Raw genomic sequence first — 22986 nt, forward strand, 5'->3', positions numbered from 1 at the left:
TCCCCACCAGGGGTCCTCATATTCTATCTCTCCTTTGTTTCAACTTGGCGCGCTTGAGTCACATGACCCGATTTTGGCGCTCGGTAAGTTTAAGATCCCTACGGAGAAGCAGAGAGTTGCTTTTCAGTCCGTCTAATGTCCAAACAATGTCGTAGGTCTAAGTCCAAAAACACAGAACAAGATACCAGCAAACACAGAGAAAAACAATCAGCACACAGACAGCTCGACCCTACCACAGGCTGGCGTCTAGGTCCAGAGACACAGAACAAGACATTAATTAACACACAGAGAGAAAACAGATATCAGGTGCTCTTGCACATGCCGCAGGAACCAGATAATTCAGATTTTAGCAAAACTTGGAAAACAGAAACTAAAATACCAACGCGTCCCTGCCACAAGCGCCACAAGAGAAGAACCGAATGGCTGGGCCGCGGCCTCCCGCCACTGAGCCCAAAAGAACCGACTTCCCACAGAGTCCAGAGCGTCTCTGTCTCTGGGACTCACGTTGCCGCAGGAGGTAGATTCCTGGCCAACTCATCAAATGTAAGACTCGACCGGTTGTAACTTACCCTGAGTGGACCACGCAGAGACAGAAATCGATGCAAAACGCAGGAGAAATTTTTTATTAAAGCCAGCATGCTGGGGCCGCTCTGCACATGAAGAGCAGTAAATGAATATTCTTAAGCAAACCCGAGAAAGACCGCCTAAATAGGGTCACCAGAGTCATGTTCAAATGTACTTATAATTCTTTACAAAGGCCAGGCAGGAATTTGTCTAGTGTTCTGGTGCCCTGGCTTTAGACTTTCTAAGTTGGGATCCAGTGTCCCTCATTTAGTAGACATGTAAGTCTGGACTACTTAAATGAGTCAGTCTCATTAGGTACAATATAGGAAATAAAACAATCAGAATAATGCTTGCATCAAAGGTAGGCAAAGAGGAATGAAACGAGGCATAGAAGAAGTAATGACCCTAGATTGACCTCCTAGCCTGTAATAACCAGGACATGGACAAATAAAGACAGATGATCCTTTTATCCCTTCAACCCCAGGTCTTTGAATGACTGTTTCCAGTTTCATATGTATATCTCTGTTTTGATACCAAGAGAGAAAGTATGTGAAATGATGTGTCCTCTTCTTTCTTCTCAGTCTTCCTCAAAGAACAAGAGCTCTGTGACTCAAGATGCTATAGCCTGGTGTCCACTTTGGGGAACACTTCTTTATTTAAATTACTAGTTTTCTAGGGTGGGGAGATGAAGTGTGTGTGTGCATGTGTGTGTGTGTGTGTGTTGCTGAGGGTTAGATCTGGGTGTTTGGCTATGCTAAGAACCTAATGCACTACTAAGCTACATTCCAAACCAGTATTCTAAGGTGAAGATGGATCCCGTTTGCATCCTAGTTTGCTTCTCTGACCAAAAACTTAGAGGAGGAAAGGGTTTTTAATCTTTTAACTCCCAGGACATAATCCTTGCTTGAGGGAAGTCAGGGTAGGACCTGAATGCAGGAACAGAGGCAAAGACTGTGGTGGAATGCTTTCTTATATAGCCCAAACCCAAGTGCCCATGGATGGCACCACCCACAGTGGGCCAGGCCCTTCCACATCAATCAGCAACCAAGAAAATGCCACCACTGGGCCCTCTGATGGAGGCAGTTCCTTAGCCGAGGGTCCCTTTCCTTAGGAGATTCTAGACTAAATCTAGTTGAAAAAGAAATAACCAGGATAGTGTGTGTGTGTGTGTGTGTGTGTGTGTGTGTGTTTAGTTGTTGTTGTTGTTGTTGCTGCTGCTGCTGCTGCTGCTGTGCTTTGTTGCTAACTGAATCCAGGCTTCATAAATGCTAGGCAAACACTTTCCCACCGAGTTACAACCTTAGCCCTTTACTTACATGTAGGGCATATGTTTTTAAGGTTTCTAAGCAAGACATTTGCCTTTGTAGATATTATTTTAATTTCTATATACAGCTAAATTAATTATAATGAAATAAGTCAAAATATGATTGCCTTTATCAAATAGTTTGATGTATCAAAATCAGAGTCAATGTGATCAGGAAAAACTAAAAGTCACTGTATAACAGGATGATCTTTCCCATTGATAACTTGCTAATTTAAAGAATGACTTGGAAAACAAAATGCGGTTGTTAAGGTTAGCCAGAACTACTGGAAACTGCACCAACAGAATTATTAGTAGAGCCGGGCGGTGGTGACACACACCTTTAATCCCAGCACTTGGGAGGCAGAGGCAGGCAGATTTCTGAGTTCAAGGCCAGCCTGGTCTACAGAGTGAGTTCTAGGATAGCCAGGGCTATACAGAGAAACCCTGTCTTGAAAAAACCAAAAACCAACCAACCAAACAAACAAAAAGACTTATTAGAAGTATTAGTAGAAGTGGCCTTCAGATGTTTCCGTGTGGATTTCTTCTGGAAGGAACTTAGCATGTTGAAACTTTGAACTCTGAGCTAGTGCTACCCTTCCACAATGATGGACTGTATGTTTGCTGTTTACTATTATTAGTCACTAATACATAGGGCAAATGGGCACTCAAAATGTGGCTAGGGTGGCTCAAAAACTAAGTTTTAACTTAATTTAGTCTAAGGAGACATATGTGCTTAAAGTCTAGCATGTTGGATAGTGTACCCTTATTTACAGAGTTGTTTTTAGCAGGTGGACAAAGTATATAGAAGAGGATTTCAAGAACTTTACATCTTAAAAAATGAATTCTCCTACCATCTCTTATTCTTTTGACTCCAACTTCTTCCTTTCACTATTATTCCATAGTCAGTGGCTTCAAACCTTTACGGCTCCAGTGTTGAAAAAGTAGCCTTGTATGAACAGTGACAGCATTACAAACAGAGGGAAGAAGGGAGAGAGGGGGAGCAGGAGGAGGAGAGGGAAGGGGGGAGAGACAGACAGACAGACAGAGACACAGAAAGAGACTGAGAGAGACCGAAAGACACACAGAGAGACAGAATGACACAAAGAGAGACATAGACAGGAACAGAGTGATGGAGAGACAGAGACAGAAACAGAGTGACAGAGAGGCAGAGTCTGTAGTCTCCATATGAGTTTTGTCTACAAGAGAAAATAAAGGGGGGGGGGGCACTGAAAAGCCAGAGGCCTCCTTGATTCATTCCCCACAGGTTCTGTGCTTATGAAGGCAGCAAATCTATTGAGCCTTGTGCCAAGTGACGAGGGTCACAGAGAGGCAAAGCTGATCCTTATAATATGGCAGTGGGGAGGTGGGTGGGTAGGAAAGATGAGACTTAATCTTTTGAACAGGAGGAGTATCTCCGGATAGAATAAATGACATCCAAACGGGTGCCTCGAAGTCTGGGTGCGAGAGATGTTGAGGAAGAGAACAGGGGATAGAGAACAACCTTGTGCTAAGAGGACTTGAGATTGGCACTTGAAAGCGTCTCATTTCAGCAGGTTATTTTGAGCTAAATTAGGCAACTGAGAAGCAAATACCAGAAAGGTTTCCTGCTCGCTCCTCATTTTCCTAACAGTAGGATATCCCTCTGCAAAAGCAGAGCTGTCTTCCCTCTCTTTTTGGGGAGGATATGTGAAAGTTTGTCACCAAAGACAGCTTCAAGCCCTGATTCACACAGAAAGAGCCCCCAAGGAACATCTATAGCAAAGTCCAGCTCAGCTGCCTTTCCACAAGTTGCCAAACTTGTGAAATTTTCTTTCTCTCATCATTTCTCTAAAACTATGCTGTCTTTTATTGATATTCAGTATAAGCCTGGATCTAAAGGGACTTTAAGATGGTGCAACCACTTTGGAAATCAGTCTGGCGGTTCCTCAGAAAACTGGGCATGGCACTTCCGGAGGACCCTGCTATACCACTCCTGGGCATATACCCAGAGGATTCCCAAGCATGTAATAAGGACACATGCTCCACTATGTTCATAGCAGCCCTATTTGTAGTAGCCAGAAGCTGGAAACAACCCAGGTGTCCCTCAACAGAGGAATGGATACAAAAAATGTGGTATATTTACACAATGGAGTACTATTCAGCCATTAGAAACAATGAATTCATGAAATTCATAGACAAATGGATGGAGCTGGAGAACATCATACTAAGTGAGGTAACCCAGTCTCAAAAGATCAATCATGGTATGCACTCACTGATAAGTGGATATTAACCTAGAAACTTGGAATACCCAAGAAATAATCCACATATTAAATGATGTCCAAAAAGAACAGAGGAGTGGCCCCTAGTTCTGGAAAGACTCAATGCAACAGTATAGGGGAATACCAGAACAGGGAAGTGGGAAGGAGTTGATGGAGGAACAGGGAGAGGGAAGAGGGCTTATGGGACTTGTGGGGAGTGGGGAAGAAAAAAAATGGGAAATCATTTGAAATGTAAATAAAGAATACATCGAAAAAAAAAAATAAAGGGACTTCTTTCAGAATTACACAGCCTGAGCATTTCCTTCTGTATACGGGAAACAGCACATGTCCACACACCTGTGCCCATTTCTCTTGTATCAGTCTGTCTTAGTTGCAGGGAGGTTTCCTAGACATACACATGAAGAATAAAGAGAAAATTAATTTTCCTCCCTTGAAGTGCCAGCATCCCATAGGCAAGAAAGAACACGTTGTCAGTGGACTGCAAATAGTGTAGGTGGAGAATAAGGCACAAGGAAAAACTGGGTTGGGGATGAACCCGCAGAGTAAGTGCCCATCAGATAACAGACCCAGGTGTCTTAGCCAGGCAGACACATCTGAGAACAGCACGTCAGAACGTAGTCCTTATCAACAGACAGAAACCAAAACAGTGTGAAGTCAAAACAGCAGCCACTGCTGGAAAATCCCATAGAGGAAAATTTCTCTCTTAACTTTAAATACTATACAGACAAATTAAAATTCTCTCCAAGTGGAATTTTTTAAGTGCTCATTAAATGAATGGAGATAAATGTAACCTTCAGTCTCGATACCTGTGGAGCCTGATTAACTGGGGTATCAGCTGTCACTGGTCAACTGCACAGGCCCTTTGGAGAAAGCAGCTAGGAAATTTACATCACACAGTTTCAAAGATACTCCCATGTACTGATTTATTTCCGGTATTCACATTTTAAGGAAATAATAAAAAAACTTGAAAGACAATATATGTCTAAAGTATTCACTGCAATATTAATATATTTATGTTATATTATGAAGTAAACAGAGAGCTAAGACCCCTAAATATCATAAGGAAATATTTATGATGCTTATAGTATTTGCAACTGTGTAAAAACCTACTAATCATGGGGAAAATCAGGCATATTCAAGTTGCTGGATATTTTTAACACAACTGGATAAAATCTTCAAAGTATCAAGGTTAAGAAACCCAAAGGATTTGGTCACATTGAAGTGACATCACCATTAGTTTTGGTGTGTGATCATTGATTAAATTCCCAATTGGAAAAGAAACGCTATAAAGTACATTGTTGAGCTAATTAAGGAAACTGGTATAGACTATAGATTAGATACCAGATTTGTATCAATGATGAACTTCTTGCTGTGTTTGTAGGAGAGAATGTCCTTGTTCATAGGAAATACACTGAAGCCTTTAGTGATAAGGAAACACCACGAAACACTCTCAGAAAAAAAAGTTGTTCAGCAAGACGAGGAAAGAATGGAGCCGATAAAGTGTATTCGCTCATCTTGCAACTTCATACACACACATGCACACTCACAATGCACACGTGCACACTCACAATGCACATATGCACACTCACATCCACACATGCACACTCACAGTGATGGAATTAAGTAGGACTGCACCTAGGCAATGTGGGTGTTGTAGTATGGAATTCACAGAAATTTTTTCTCCCCCCTTTGCCCAATTTTCTGACAGTAGTTATGTTTATTATTTATGTTTTAAATTATTGTTGTTAGACATCGCTTTGTATAGAAGCATAATCAAAACGAGCTGCCCATTAATGTTTGCTTGGGCTCTATTTCGGTGACACAGGAGAGTAGATGGTACCAATGTACACAAATGACCATGAGATCTCAACCTCACTCTTCACTGCAAATCAACCAGGCGAAAACTTACAGAAGCCACAAGAACATAGGCAAGAATGTCCTGATCAATGTCCTCCGCAATGTCCTGACAGAATGACTCAAACTATAAATTGACAACATAGGAACAAAGCAGATTGCATTCATCTGGCTTATCTCACTGCATAACTGCTTACCTTTAGAAACCTATTTTCAGATGTATTTATTATTATTGGGTGCATGTGGGTATGATGCATGTGTGGGTGCAGGCCTTTGTATACTGCAATGTATGTGTGAAGATCCCAGGAAACCTTTCAGAAATTAGTATTTTTCCTTCTATCTCAGGATCTGGGGATTGAACTCTGATCATCAGGCCCACCTGCAAGGCCTGAACTCACTGAACCATCTCACCAACCTTGGAAAACCTATTTTGAGATGGTTTTGTCTTTCTTGGGCAAGTTTTGTTCAGTTAATCACAGCTGCTGAGCGTTTAAGAGTATGATGGCCATGTCACATCCAGAAGTCAGCAGTTCTACAAGTCGCTCTCACCGGGCTCTTACATTATCTCTGATCCATCTTCCATGATGTTCTTTGAGCACTGGAGGGGGTGACACAGATGCCTGGTTTAGGCCTAAATATTCAATGGTCACTTTTTTTCAGCACTCTGACCAGTTACAGGTCTGTACTAGCTGATACCTGCGATTAAGAGAAGCTCCTCTGACAGAGCAGAGGCACCAAGAATATCAAGGGCACTCTGTGGAACAGCAGCAGTAGTTTCCGTGACCTCATCATGGACTTTTGACCAGGTTTCCGGTGCTAGATATAAAATCCCTGCTGTGTGGCAGGCCTCAAACGCAATCATAGAGCAGCCTGTTACCCCCAAACAGTGCTGCCACTACTGCACTAGTAGGCACAGCTCGCCTGGCAGATTAGGAATGGACCATCCTAAATGAGACTGCAGATGACAATTGTCCTTTGTCAACTTGCATGGCATGTCCTGGCACTATAAAAACTTAGAAAGGAAGCTTCCAGCCCAGTCCAAGTTTGATTTCTCTATACTTCTTGCAACCAAACTGTATTACCATTATTGTCTTCAGCAATAGGGTCTTACCCATGCAATTCTGGTGGGCAACCAGTAGAGACAATTTTCGATTGTCTCAGGGGCCTTAGGAGCCTCATTGAACACCAATTCACAGGAACATAGCTGATCTCAGGCACTGCTATTTTCATTTAATAACCTTAGGGCTTCTGGGAATGGATTTATTACCTATGCAAGGTACTATTGTCTAAAGTATTTCTTTTTAATTTTTAAAGTTTTCATGTATGTATTGCATGGTGAACATTGTACTGGCTAGAGTTTTTTTTTTCATTAATTTATTTATTTATTTGTTATCTTGACCCAAGCTAAAGCCATTTTCATTTGGGAAGAGAGATCTTCGATTGAGACAATGCTTCCATAAATTGGCCTGCAAGCAAGTCTACAATGAATCCTCTTAAGTAGTGGTTGATGTGGGAGGTCCCAGGCTATAGCAAGCGAGGCTGCCCCTAGGATTGTGATCTTAGGTGCTATAAGATAAAGTAGGCTAAACATGCCATGCAGAGCAAGCCAGTGAACAGCCCTCCTGCATGGCCTCTGCATCAGCTCCTGCCTCTACATTCCTTCAGCGAGCTCCTTTCCCAACTTCTCTGGAAGATGAACAAGAAGAAAGAAACTGAAATAAACGCTTTCCTCACAAGTTTCTTCTGGCCAGGGTGTTTATCACAACAGTAGAAACCTCACTAAGACAAGCATATTCCTCCTCTGATCTCCTTAACTACCCTGTTTCCTTCTCCTTCCCCTCCCTCACAAAGTGACTCAATCTATAAATTGGCCACACAGGAACTAAGCAGATAAAGGTCACCCAGCTTAGCTAGCCCCACTGCCTATTTATTTTTCTTTTTTCTTTTTTTTTTAAGATTGGAATAATGTTTAATTTTTTTTATATGTTTTTATTTTCTATATTGTTTACATTCCAAAAGCTTTCCACTTTCCCAGTCCCCTCCCCATATGTCCCATAAGTTCTCTTCTCTCCATCCATTCGCCTATCTTTCCCCCTCCCTTTTCTCTGTCCTGGCTATTTATCTTTCGAATGCCTATTTTTAAGCTGGCTTTTAAAAACTCCTTGTTCTGGTGTGAATGATAAAAGCAAGGGGGAGTTTTTCTACATAACCCATATGGTTAAACTGGACATTTCTTAAGGGTTTCCATCTGAAAACAGAGTTAGAGATACATGTGGATAATAAATCAAAGATGATTTATATTTGAAATACATGTTATTCGAGGTTAGGGTGTGGCTTTTTGGCAGATAGAGCTTAGCTACCAACCTGAGCTTCTGGGTTTGGCCCCAGCACTGAAATTACTTACAGGCACCACAGTGTTAAAACACGCCTCTCCTGCTTGTTACCTATGAGGCTGAGGTAGGAAGATTGCTTGGAGTCTAGGGGTTGGAGGTCAGATTTTGTCTCTTAAAACACATTCACTGCTCAACAATTCTAAAAAATTAGGCATAGTTTCTCTGATATATTCCCTAAGTGTAGTAAGCTGGCAATGATGTCTTTCTTAAAAATAAAAACATGCTAACTTTTTAAAAAGATGGATACATTTTGAGATAAAGGAGTACCTCCTTCTTAAAATATTTGTTATATGTGTGTACTTCCTGGTGTATTATCTTCTTATACCACGTCATATTTTCATAAGCAAATGCAGTTTGTAAGGAAGCCTTAAATCACTAATACAAATTGAAGAACATTAGCCATGAATAAGAGATTGTGCATAAATAGATACAGATGAAAACTAAGCCTTCTCGCCAGCTGCTTACCGTTGTACTCCTCATTCTTTATTAAAAAGAGATATTGTCCAATTCCGGAAAGATGCCCAAGACCTACAGCTAACTAAGATATCTATCTTGGTATAATCAGAAGGACTCAAAAGGAACAGGAAAAGAAACTTTTTTTCATTGTGATTCAATATGTCCTTAATGTAGTTTCTGTGGCATTACCTAAAGATATCAGGATATCAATCCTGGCTGAATCACAACCTTATCCTTTCCCACACAATTAATGTGTTCCTATCATAAATCTATGTTGAACATTTGTCTCTTCGTACGGATTGGCTAGGGGATAGAGATGAAAAATAAAATATCTTCCTCTGCTAAATGCTAACCTAGGTTTCATCTTTGAGGAACTCCCAGCTGGCCTGTTTTACAATTTTTCTGCAAGCTATTTTTACAGGGTGGATTTCTTGATCCACTGGCCTATATATCTGTACAGTATTGGGCTTCTGCTCCTTAAAGCCAGATGCATTGATTCCCCTTTTGGAATATTTCTTTAACTCAACCTGGCCTCTCAGGGGCCTAGTCTTCAGTGTCATCATAGAATGTGGATGGCATCTAGAGTGAGCTGGGTACTAGTGTCATGGACAATATTTCTGCAGAAAACCCATTGGTTTTTAGTATGAGGACACACTTAGCTGGTCCCTCCCCATCTCTGGCTCATGTTTCAAGCCAGCAAGCAGCTACTTACCATGATAAAGATGAGAGTCACAGACAGGAATGGGGACTGTGCAAGCACCTTCTGGGTTTGGGCTGAGGCCTTGTCTTTAAATTGGTGCCCTCACAGACATTGTTTGGCCCTAGTTGCCCCCCTAAGGCTATGGAAGAAAAAAAAATCACTCTGAAAATTCCCACAAGCACCTCAGCCTCAAAGATGTTTGTTTGCTTACTTGTTTCCAGGTGTCAGTGTTTCTCTGTTTCCTAAGATAGCTTTGAACTCTTGAGTTCAAGTGATCCTTCCTGTGAGCCTTTTGAAGAATTTCCACCAAAGTTCTATGCTCAACTGCATCCACATTCTTCACATCGTTATGGGGTATAGTCAGAGTCAAGAACCAAGAAATAGTAGATAGTGTCCCACTCCAGTTTTATGGGCAGGGCTAGAGATCTGGATATAAAACTAATTGCCAGCATCAACTGCCAAAACTGTTCAGTGGCTTGGGAACACCAGCCTTCCTGTCAGAGTGCTGGATAGCGGCAGCCCATGCTGCTGGACTATTTTGTAATCATTTATAAGCTAAGGCTTGAAAGAAGATCACTTAAAATTTTCCTTACAAATTTTTAGTAGGCTTAACAGAACAAGTGTTTGTTAATCATCTTGATCTTTCTGGCTCATATCTACAGGACTGGGAAGGAGTATCTGGTTCCCTGTCTTATCCATTCCTCTGTTTACCTGTAGTCTAAAGGTGGCATTGTTGTTTCTACATTTAAAAGGAAGGATATGGTCGTGTGTACGGAGCAGAAGTGAGCTGCTCTCTAATTTTGCCCTGTATGATCATTTCTCATTTTCAACTGTCTTAGCTACACAGAACCTAAAGGTGTTACTAAAAAAATATTTATGTACAGGCTAGACAGAGCATTGGATTCAAATGGATTTTAAAATGTCATTATAATGTAAAACTTGCATCAGTTATTCAGAGTTAAACTTAAAAATATCTTTGCATCCTCTGTAAGAGAGCAATTAATTCACAGGAAAAGTCATCCCATCTTCCTTAAAGCAAGCAGAGGCATTGTGCTGTCATTTGTAATTCTGGCAGAATCAGCACATCTCCTCTCTTCCCACAGGTTAAAGCTCTGTGTGCTGACTCTGAGTGACAGGAACAAATGTCATTGCAACCACCATCACACCATGCAGATGACTCTGAGCTCTCAAGCTGTCCTTTTCCCTTGCTGGGGTATTGAAAAGCTTAATTCATGTTTGCAAAAACTCTTGAAGGACCTTATATGGAAATCAGTATGTAATTACCAAAGATTACTGTGAATGAAACTGGGAGGAAAGGTGGAATGCAGTTGGAAAACCTTATGATTTACTTTAAATATCAGGCTTTCACAGTGTTGAGAGAAAAAAGGAGCTACCTTAAGCAGAATGATGTATAAGTTCAAGGCATTATTAAGTTTCTTGGTTCAGCTTAATTTTCTTTAAATTCATACTAATGGTACTGATGTGGCCAAGTGCACTAAAGTCATTTGTCACAGAAATTAAAATCTATTTTTTGATATCTGTCTCCAACAGAAAGCCTTAGTGTATAAGATGCCTTGCTTTTCTATGGGCTTCGGCCAGAACATATCCAAGCCACGGATCATAATTGAATTTATTTGAAGTCTTTCTCTCTCCACAGAGCTCTTCAGTGCCTTGGTAGAGACACATATTTCCTTTGTTAGATGGCTGCTCGGGAAACTTCAGCAATATAGGTTATGTTTTGCATTTTATTAGTTTTTATGTTTTTCTGAAGCAGAACCCTGAACTGAGCTTATTCATCTGAAAGCATAATTTCATAACCATGTAATTTGTCGTCATATTTCTCCCTAGTGCATCTTCTGGGACGATGTTAAATTTATTCATCTCATTTCAGGGCTAATGGATTCAAGTTATTATTCTAAGTAATTCATTGAAGCCATTGCTTGTGAATTCTGACTACAGTTTACCTTAGCATTTATTATGGGGTTCAAGGCTTCAATGCCCAGGAGTTGAAGAGTTCAACTCTGAACTGACCTTGTCACTGTGGTGAAAATCTCTTCTGTACTGTGTGGAAGCATTACCTGCCAATAAGGAGTTCATGGCCAATGAGCTGGGGCAGGATTAGAAGGCAGGACATCTGGAAGAGAGATAGGAACTCTGGGAGTTAGTCAGGTGTTGGGGAGACTCATCCTGGACTCTGAGGAAATCAGATGCATGAAACTAAGGAGAGGTAACTACCCTTCTGGCAGATTTAGAATAGTTTAAATGGGCTATATGAGTTATGAGCTAGTCAGGGAACAAGCCAAAGTTTATGGCCTATGCATTTATTCATGAATAAATAATACTCTAAGTTGTTATTTAGGAATTGGGGTACGGGTGGAAATCCAGAGGTTACATCTCAGTTCTCTTACAGGCCTAACCTGCAGGGGTCTGAGTCTTGATCAAAGTCACAAACCCTTGCCCATGTAATAGAGCAACCTGTCTGTGGGGAGATAGCTAAGCTAAGTTGGTTACAGGGGTTACTGACATTCCTTAGCCAGGAAAGGTTGTCCATTCCGGACAACTCCTATAGTGTATAGGGTTGTGACCAGGTGCAAGATCTAAGGTTCGAGCTGGAGAGGACATAATGTTTTTCAATAACATGGGTAAAATCCTTGTGCTGACCCTTTTGGAGCTAGTATAGTTGAAGTAAAAGGTAAGATCTAGAGAGCCCAAGTCATCCAATTAGGTCAGGATGATTAGACTGGGATCCAGAGAATCCAGTAAAAGGAAAGACAAAAAGCAAGAGGAAGAACATGTGAGAAACCAAGTCAAAACCTTAGAATGAGAGCAAATGGTAGCAGTTGGTTCGTTGGTATCACAGATCCTCAGTGTTGATCTGACTTTTGGTTTCATCCCTGTTCATAACATTTGAGCAGCTTACATATCCTCTCTGGTATTAAGTCTCAAAATTCTGAACTTGAAGCACTATGGCAGACAGCATGGTAGAGGACTGATGTCATCCTTCAGCAGGTTTCCAGGCAGAACCACCTTGACTATTTCTTAGTCATTCATTTGTTTAATGAAACATTTTGACTCTCTTTGAAACACTCTCCTTTGGGAAATGCTCTCTCTATTGCAATAGCCACAATAAAAACCATCTCTTAAACTTCCTTCATGCATTCTTTCTTTCACAATTCCAAACTCTTCAACATTTCAGAGAGGCTCTCTCTTCATATTCCAACTCCCAGGGTGTCACTTTGATTCCCACTCCAGCAAAGGCTGCATTCCAATCTCAGGGTCTGCCTACAATTTACCACAGATACCAAGGGGCAGAAAGAGGTGATATCTTTCTTCACACACCAAAACATCAACATATATAGCCAACATTGCTATAACAGAGGGTTAACAAGAGAAAGCATACAAAATTTATTTAGTGATAGTTTTGACTGATGAGAGCCTTCAGGAATGAAGTCCCAGAGGTCCAGAGAAAACTAATTTCATACTGTGTAGAAATGTGGTCCAACAAAAGTATATGATCTAGTGCTGGGAAGTGAGTCACTCCATAAGGTGTCTGAGTACCTGGGTCCAAATTCTTATCCCCCATGTGAACGATGGGCATGGGGGTATGTGGCTCTAATCCTAGTACTGGGGAATGAGGAAACAGATCCCTAGAGCTCAGTGGCTAGCCAGCCTAGCCAGTTAGTGAGCTCTAGGTTCAGTAGGAGACCCTGTCTCAAAAAATTAGTATAGAGGGGGAGGTGAGATGGTTCAATAGGTCAAGGCACTTGCTGTAAGCCTAACAACTTGAGTTTGATCCCCAAAGCCCACAAAGTAGAAGAGAACTAACTTCCAAAAGTTGTCCTCTGACCTCTACATGAGAGCCACAGCATAGCCTTTCAACCTCAAACAAACCAAAAAACAAATAAAAAAAAATATGGAAAACTACATGGAACATTATTGAAGAAGATACTGGACATGACTTACAAACACATATAATCATATACAAACATGTAAAAACCACACACACACACACATACACACACACACACATACACACATGCATGCTTATGTACACATGTCTGTACTTTTGGCCTCTCTGGGGAGCTGTGGGTCAGATGAGGGTTTTCTAGAGAGAAGGGAAAGACAGACCTCTCTCAGTTTTATGACTTGTTTTGCAGAAAGGAGTTCTAGCTTCTATCACCTATTCAGAAGAAGCTAATTTCTACTTTCTATGACACGCTTTAAGCGAGTACTATGTGTTACATACACAAATCATGAGCACAGTCCTTTATTATGAAGGGTCATGTGCTATGTTATATGCATGCTCTACACTTGTATATAACTGCCAACATCGCACAGACACAATGGATAATTCCTGTAGTGGTTTGAGTAAAAATAGCTCCCATAGGCTCATAGGGAGTGGTATTATTTGAAAGGATTAGGACTTGTGGCCTTATTAGAGTAGTTGTGGTCTTCTTAAAGGAAGTGTGCCACTGAGGGTGAGCTTTCAAATGCTCAAGCCCAGCCCAGTCAGTGCCTTTATGCTGCCTGCTAATACAGATGTAGACCTCTCAGAGCCCAACACCATGTTTGCTTACACACTTCAGTGTTTCCCACCATGATGATAATAGACTAAACCACTAAACTTCGAAGTCTGTAAGCCATGTTTTCCTTTATAAGAATTGCTGCGGTTATAGTCTCTCTCTCTCTCTCTCTCTCTCTCTCTCTCTCTCTCTCTCTCTCCTTTTTTTTTTTTTTTTTTTTTTTTTTTTTTTTTTTTTTGGTTTGGAGACTTTTATTGACTGCTTTTATTTCCTTAGGGGTTGTACGATTGTTTAGATGGCTTATCTGATCCCGATTTAAATTTGGCACTTGGTATCTGTCTAGAAAAAAATCATCCATTTCATCTATATTTTCCAGTTTTGTTGAGTATATGCTTTTGTAGTAGGATCAGGTGATTTTTTTTTAAGTTTCCTCAGTTTCTTTAGTTATGTCTACCTTTTTATTTTTGATTTTGTTGATGTGGATACTGTCTCTGTGCCCTTTAGTTAGCTTGGCTAAGGGTTTATTATCTTGTTGATTTTATCAAAGAACCAGCTCCTAGTTTTGTTGATTTTTTGTACAGTTCTCTTTCTTTCTAGTTGGTTGATATCCCCCACTGAGTTTGATTATTTTGGCCTTATATACCTCTTGGATGTATTTGATTCATTTTGTTCTACAGTTTTCTGATGTGTTGTTAAGCTGCTGGCATAGGATCTCTCCAATTTATGAAGACACTCATAGCTATGTATAGTGTCTCTTTACAGCAATAGAAACCTTAGCTAAGACAATGAATGACTCACATTACCATAGATAGTAGCAGCTACATCACCAGGTGGCAGGAATCCTTCCATTCTGTTAAGTTTCATCTGTTGGCACATCATTGGCCAATGATGTTAGTGGGTCAAGACTATGAAGTTTTTCCTGAGTCTTCATGTCACATCTAAAGGTTTCCATTTCACATAAAACTTTAAATTAGAAAATGTGCCATTCTTTTCTATACTCATCAGTCTTATGCTCTAGGAGTATTCCAGGAGGACCACTGAAATGGGTGAAGGAGAATATAAGGCACTTTCCCTCACTCTGTTCACTCTGTTTTAGAACCCCCCCCCCCATACTTACCTTAAAACAGGGAGGCTATGCTGGACTCTGAGCAACATGATGCCTGGTAGGCAAGCAGTTAGCAAATATTAGCTGAAAAGAAAATCTGGCTTGATTAATGGCTATGGTATTAGAGTAGACATTTACAGGAGAACCTACCTCTGTGCCATTTCCATGGAAATGAGCATCAATGCTATTCCAATTTGATTGATAGCACTCACCCTTTACAGGTTGGAAGCACTAGTTGAATGTCAAAGGGACTAAATTGTGAAGAGTGAATTGTTTCTTAATTAAAGGGATCGGGATCGAGCAATTGAATTAAGTGGTCTGGTAATTGTTGAGAATGACCGAGATGAGCCCTTTGAATCCTTATAGCCCTGTTTACTTTTCTTGTTCCTGACAGGACTATGGAATGAGAAGACACCTAGCTTTATTCTTATCTTTGTTATTTACCATTCTTTTACTCTACACTTTAGTTCTTTTCCAGATTCCACTCTTCACCTCTCATGATATTTTTTTCATACTTTCTGCTATTATGTATGTGGCATTAATGTCCCATATGCACTGTATTTTATTTCATTAATATATACAAATCACAAATTTTATATTACTATGCTTAGGTTGGGATTGATTCAGCCCATGTGGAAATAAAAGAAAAAAAATAAATCAGCCTCTTCAGAAATAAATAGGCCTTTACTCAGAACAATGAAGGACATAGCACAGGGAACTTGAGAGGGCAGAAGAAGGCTGGGATGGAAGATCCCATCTGCAGGTCTGTTCTCCTTCAGTCTCAAAGTAGGGGATATCAACCTCTGTTGGTCTGCTGCTATCAGAAGCTTCCTGGATCCTACGAGTACACACCACAGGCCTTACCATCAAGTCAACGTCCTTTCTGAGGTTTCTCACTTCATCTGAGGCTCTTAGGTCATTAACATTTTTAACTACCTAAAACAATATTCAATATCTGCCTTGATCCAAAGTTCATCTTAAAAATAAGGAGACATTACTGACCTCTCTATTCTGCTAGGAAAGCAACTTTTCCTGTGCAGAGAGCTTGGTCCCTGGCTATCTCAAACAATCCTTCCTCTCTGTTAGATCAGAAATCTGACCCTTTAAGGCACCGGCACTCTAAACGTCCAAATCTTATAGCCTAAAGAAATTAAGCCATATACCTACTCCTACCCCATTCCCATTCCTTATAGCCCTCTCCTTGGGATAGAGACTTAAAAGGCTCTTCTGTGCTATTTTTTTTTATGGATCCTAATTTATGATGCTACCTAGTACCTGACTCCTCCATTCTCCTTACCTGTAGACTATCTCAGACTAAATCACATGGTGTATTATTTACTGATCTACTGCTATGAAGAGGCACCACAACCAAGATAACTTATGTAAGAAAGCTTGCTTACAGTTTCAAAGGGTGACTCCATGACTGTTATGGTGGGGAGCATGACAGCAAGCAGGCAGGTATGGTGCTACAGCAGTAGCTGAGAGCTATATCCTAATCTGTAGGCAGATAGTGTGTGGGGGGAGGGGAGAAAGGAGGGAGAAGGAGAGAGAGCATGGCATGGGCCTGAAACCTCAAAGCTTACCCCCAGTGACAGTTCCTGCAACAAAGTCACATCTCCTATCAAACAGTTCCACTCCCTGTAAACATTTAATCATATATGACCCCATAAGGGCCATTCTTATGGCCAAACCACCACCCAAAGGAAGCATTTGTTTTCTTTTAAGCTCTCACTTTTTTTTTTTCCCGGTGTAGTTTCCCTTCTAATGCCCTCCCGCCCTAAGGCACATTTTCCTAGTAGAGCTAATTTCTGAAGGCTGTTTAGTTCTCTGCTCCTTTCCTGAGCTAATCTGACGCATTGTCCATCTAACATCTTGATGAGCCCCTTTGGGTGAGTTTAAAGGCTCGCCTTAATTGAAGGATGACGCTAATAAGTACCAGGGTGAATACTAGGAATGGTCACTGTCTGGAACTGTATTTTGTGTTCTCCTTTTAATTTTTTTTCTTTTTTTTTTGAGATAGACTTCTTTATTGTGGCCCAGGCTCACCTGGTGCTCATTGTATAGATCATGCTGGCCTTGATCTTTCAGCAACTCTCCTGCCTCTGCGCCTTTAGTGCTCGGATTACAGGCATATGCGTCACCATACCAGTGTTATTTTGTGTTTGACTTCAGTGTTATTTTGGCTTACCTTCCCCTTAGGTGACTGGTTTGCTACTTACTGGTCACTGTCAAACAAGAGGACCCAAATTTTCACTTACCTGTAGCAAATGATTTTGACTAACATTAAAAAACAAAAACAAAAGCAAAAACTTTCCAGCCCTTCTAGTCACCCACAAGCTCTGCTCAAGGATCTTCTCTCAAGTGGACTCTAAAAGTCACATGACTGGTATCCGGACCAGACAGTGAGAGACACCATTTTTTTTTTTTTAATGCTTTATCTCCTTTACTCTTCACAACAACCTTGAGAAACAGTTACCACACTCCCTATTTGATAGGTATAAAGATATTGAGTAGAGACTCATTGGCCTGGCTGCTCACCCTGCTCAGTGCTGCCTCTGGAGCCTCTGGAAGCCTGCTGGAATCTTCTCATCATGGCTCCATATCAGGGCGGCTTGGCTCAGAAAATCTTATTTGCTGCACACCTTGGTTTTTTTTTTTAAATCACATTGGCTATGCCAAGGCTTCATCTTCAGTGTTGGCTCACTGGGGCCATTTCACTGGAAATGGCAGATAGCTTTCATCTGCATGCCAGTGCCAAACAGTAAGCAAAAGCCGCATGGTGCTCAGCATCGGAGGATGCTTGGGGACTTGGCAGGAGAAGGTGATTAATTAGAAATGACTCCCCTGGGCCCTGGAGCAGGAAATCTTTCCCTCGCCTGAAGCTAGCGTTCTGGAACCACTCATGTGTTCTGTCATTTTCCTGCTAACATAGGCATGCCCTGGATTTCCTCCTTTTACGCGTGGCTTTGGGTTTGGTTGGGCCTTTTGGGAGGGGGGAGGGAGATGTCATCAGTTGTTTTCCGTTATCCACGGTTTAAATTTTGAATCCTTGTGTGAAGATGCTGAAAAACATAATTTCCTTTGTTTATGAAATCCAGAATCCCTATATATCTGAGGTGAAATCAGATAAACTTATGCAAGGATGGGTTATATGAGTTAAATTATTAGATTTTATAATCTATTAAAAAACAAGTTTCATAGAACATATAGCATTTCACAAACTTTTGTGCTTGTGTTTGATACTTTTAAAATTGTTTGCCTCTTACCAAACAGCTCCTATTGGCCACACAATCCATTCTCAGATTCACTGAGAAAACTCCCAAGTTTGAAGACTCACTAAGACTTAAAAAAAAAAAACAAACAAACAAAAATAAAAGCAACAACAAAACCAGCTTAGGCTGTTGGTCGTAAGATGCCCATTGTTCAGCTCATCCGCTAGAATTCAGTAAGAGTGATTTTTAAATGTACCTGTGACTCTTAAATTTTCTCACTGAACATCTTCCTCTATAGAGAATAAAGCAGGCTCCAGATACAAGTTTACAGAAGACATAAACTGCAATGAGAAGGCTGTGCTTTCTAATGTTCTACAAAGGAAAAAAACATTGAAAATTCTCCCTGAAAGAAAATCTTAAACAGATAAGTGCTAGATATATTTTCTTCAAAAAGGAAAAATATGTACATACTAAAATTATAATTAAAATTCCCCACAGCTATTTTGTTTCCCAGCCCCAAACTCTTAAACATAATTTAAGAGAAGAAAGTTCTGTGACCTTTTGCATCCACAGGAGGAACACAGACCTAGAATATTCTATGCTTAGCATTTGCATACTGATTCTTGGTTTGGAAAAGAAGCTTTGGGAGTTTTGCTCTGCTCAAGTATCCCAACTACAAGCACATGAAAAGAGAGAGCACAAGTCATATGGCAACCTCAAGAGAATCGTCATTTTAATTGCATTGATCTTACTTCATGAGGTTAAATACAATTGTTCCCCAAGTAATATATCATTTTTATTGAGGTTAATGTTGAGTCAAGATGTAATTTCAGCAGCTTCTTAAAGGTGTTTGATCTGTTTCCCCAGCCACAGGCTGATACTTATTGTTCACTTGGAATTCCAAACCAGTGTCTTACTCTACTCATTAGAGTTGAATATACTTTAAATAAATTCTGTGATTCAAGATAGATGCATATGCTATTTAAGTACAGAAACTTCAGAAAGCTTCCACCTCTCAACATGGCAAACTTGATGACAAGTGGTTGTTGACCTCACAGTCTCTGATACTGTTCTCATTGAGAGTTTTTGACAGTTTGTTAAAGTTTTGACACTAGAGCTCAGCAGAAGTGACATAAAATGGCCTATGCCTTTGACCTGAGATGTGTCCTGCCTGTCTATGGGATGTACAGGGACAAAGATAGAGCAGAGATGAAGGTAATGGCCAACCAGTGTCTGCTCTAAACTGAGACCTAGCCCATGGTCAAGAACCAATCCCTAACACTCTTGATGATACTGTTATGCTTGCAGACAAGGCTCCTCCCAACAGCCCACGGAAAAAGACGCAGAGACTCACGGTCAAATATTAGATGGAGCTCTGGGAGTCTTGCGGAAGAGTTGGGGGAAGGACTTGAAGGATAGGGACTCCACAGGAAGGTCAACACCGTCAACTAACTTGAACCCTTGATGGCTCCCAGAGACGGAACCACCAACCAAAGAGACCATAGGTTGGACCCAGGCCCCCTTCTCAAACATAGCAGAAGTGCAGCTTGGTCTTCATGCAAGTCCCCCAACAACTGGAACAGGGGATGACCCTGAATCTGTTATCTGCCTATGGGTCCCATTCCCCTAAATGGGCCACCTTGTCTGGCTTCAGCGAGAGAGGATGCTCCTAGTCCTGCAGTGACTTGATGAGCAGGTGTGTGAGTAAGTGTGTGTGTGTGTGTGTGTGTGTGTGTGTGTGTGAGAGAGAGAGGGGGGGGCTGAGGGGTGAGGAGGCTCCTCCTTATCAGATGAGAAGGGAAGGAAGAAATGAGGAGAGGGTCTGTGTGAGAGAACTGGGAGGGGGACTGATATTGGAAAGTTAAGTGAATAAATAAATAATTTAATAAAAAAAACAGCCTATAATGCTAGGACACGAAAGACCATGCAACTTGCTTGCTGGGATACTTGTTCTTGGCAGCTGGAGTTTCCATGTAGAAACTCAGCCTTCAAGAGGTCTCCATGCTGGAAAGACTCACACAAGTTTGCCTGCAGACACTCCCAGTCAGGACCTGCTCCCAAACACCTATTAAATGCACCAGGAATGATTGATGAAGAAGCATCAGGTGACGTAGTCTTTGAGTTATATCCTCAGCTCCACTGTTTAAAGCTTCCTTTCCTTTTTAAGTTCTATTTTATGTGTGGGGTGTTTCACCTGCATGTAACCTGTGTTGCACTTGTGTGCATGGTGCCCAGAGAGGCCAGAAGAAGACATCAGATACCTTGGAACTGGAGTCACAGATGTTTGTAAGTTGCCATATGGGTTCTGGGAATTAAACCCAGATTCTCTGGAGGGGCATTTAGTGATCTTAACTGATGAGCCATCTCTTTGGTCCTTGTTCAAAGTTTCTTAGTTGAAGTCCCAGTGTGAAGGAGGTCAGATATGTTATCCTGGGTGCCCTATTTGAATTTCTCACCCAGAGAATCCATGAACACAATTAATCATGGTTGGTTTATCTTCTAAGTGGTGTGTGTGTGTGTGTGTGTGTGTAGAAAGAATCTGATTTTTTTAGTCTTGACTGACCTGAAACTCACTTTTGTGTATCAAGCTTGCCTTGAACTCCCAGAGATCTGCCTGCCTCTTTCTCCTGAGTCCTGGGATTAAAGATGCTCCCTGCTACTCCCTACTAACTGGTACATTAATTAATGACTGAAAAGAGAGTAATTTTCATAATATTTATTAGATGCAAGATAAATATGCTTCATTGCTTTTAGGGCCAGGCACTTGAAGAAGCCTCATAGATTTTGAAGTAAAGTGTTAAAGGAAATTAAAAGAAACATTAGAAGAAGTTGGAGGAGGGAGGCACCTTGCTGGCCTCCATAGAGAGGTAACACCATCACCTGTGAGAGTGCAGAAAAGAGATGGGCCCTCGTGAGCCACTAATCCAGAGAGATTCCTTCCTTTTCTATTCTATCATGGGAGACATTTCCCCAGAGTCTTTTCTGGGGTTGGAGGCTGGAGAGGCTCTCCAGGTATTACAGTGAAGATCTCTCTGGGCTTGGTCTATTGGCCTCTAATAAAATGTGATAGAGCCATGCCCTAAGATCCTAGACCTCAAGCCTGAGCTTGATATTGTAAACGGACAGGGCTTTTGTAGGTTCTTTATGGTCCTCGCCCTGCTATTCCCCACAGGGGAGGCCTCACATGCCTATTGCAATGCCAGGCAAAGGGAAGTTTGAAATTTGGCCACAGAGATGTTGGCTGTTTTTTCATTCAGAAGTGGAATGTGGATGAAATGTTTGTGGTTTCCCACCCCAGACACTTCAGATGTCCAAACCTAATCTCCAGTGCGATGGCATTTGGAGTGATGCCCTTTGAAGGTGATTGCTGCCCTTGTATGAAAAATAGCAGAGAACACAACTCCCTGAACACACAGGTTATATGGCCACACCAAGGTGAAGAGCGGGAGCCTACAAGGCAAGAGAAGAAGCCTGAGATGACACTTACTCCCTGGAACGTGGATATCTTGGGTTTCTCACCTTTAGAGCTGTGAAAAACAAAGACTGTGCTGACATAGCCACTCACTCTGTGGTTTTGATAGACAACCTGATGAAGTCATGTAGTAACCGTTTCCACTTACTCAAGCTTCATACTAAGCCCCCTTCATACATATGCATACATATACACATACATACATATATATACACATATAAACACAGACAGATACATACACACACACACACACACACACACACACACACATATTCCTCAAGGCTACACAGTGACATTTATTATACAAGCACATTGGGTGAGGCAGGCTGGGACCAGGTGGGGAAGGCTCTGTACAGGCAGAGTCAGAGGCTCCTCTTTGACATCTGTGCTCGCCATTGTCTTACTGATCTGGCTGAAGTCCTCCTACCACCATCCTCAGCGGCCAGACCCTTCTCCTCACAACAGGCCACTTCTGAGCTGGAAGGTATGTTGCCTTTGCTCCCTGCTTTGTTCTCCATGGCTGTCAGTACCATGTGCCTGCCCTTTTCCTTCAGTTCAGGTTTCACCTCAGCTTCTGCATGGAGACCGAGTTGGGGAGGTAGGATGGGGGAAGTGTCTGGAAATAAACAGGGTTCTCCAGACATGAGGCAAGGGAGACAGATCCTGGGGCCGGCTCATGAGCTAGAAATCTGCACGAGGTCTTGCCACATTGCATATACATCTTGCCCAAGTGCATAGTATCTGGGCTCTGCTTCATTGATCTGAAAGAAAGAGATGCAGGGAAGCCTTGGTACTCTTCCTGACATACGGAGAGACTTATTTGGCATTGAAGTTCTCTATTATGGCTGGAGAAGCCCGATCCATCAGCTTCTGAACCAGGACAAAGTAGGGGTGGGTGGGGGTGTGGGCTTGGGGGGATGGAGGCTTCACAGCCAGTGAGGTGATTTGTCTGTGGATCTGTGGATTTGTCATCTGGATCTCTTTCCATTTTAGTCAAATATTTCTGTTCTTTCCCTGAGCAGTGTAAGAGTGCTGGGCCCAGGAGAGACCATGATGGAAAGAGTGCTTCACCTAGTAGTTCTAGGGTAGGCAGAGGAGGTTGTGGTGCTACATGTTCATCAGGTCTTCTAGCCTATAATTGTACAT

General features: G+C 41.5%; 1 pseudogene; it reads right to left on the minus strand.

Moving 5' to 3' along the window:
• Positions 1-58: 58 nt before the first annotated feature.
• LOC127687949 (N-alpha-acetyltransferase 10-like) lies at positions 59-22986 on the minus strand (annotated as a pseudogene).

This window comes from Apodemus sylvaticus, chromosome 6, assembly GCF_947179515.1.
Source record: "Apodemus sylvaticus chromosome 6, mApoSyl1.1, whole genome shotgun sequence".
Lineage (NCBI taxonomy): Eukaryota > Metazoa > Chordata > Mammalia > Rodentia > Muridae > Apodemus > Apodemus sylvaticus.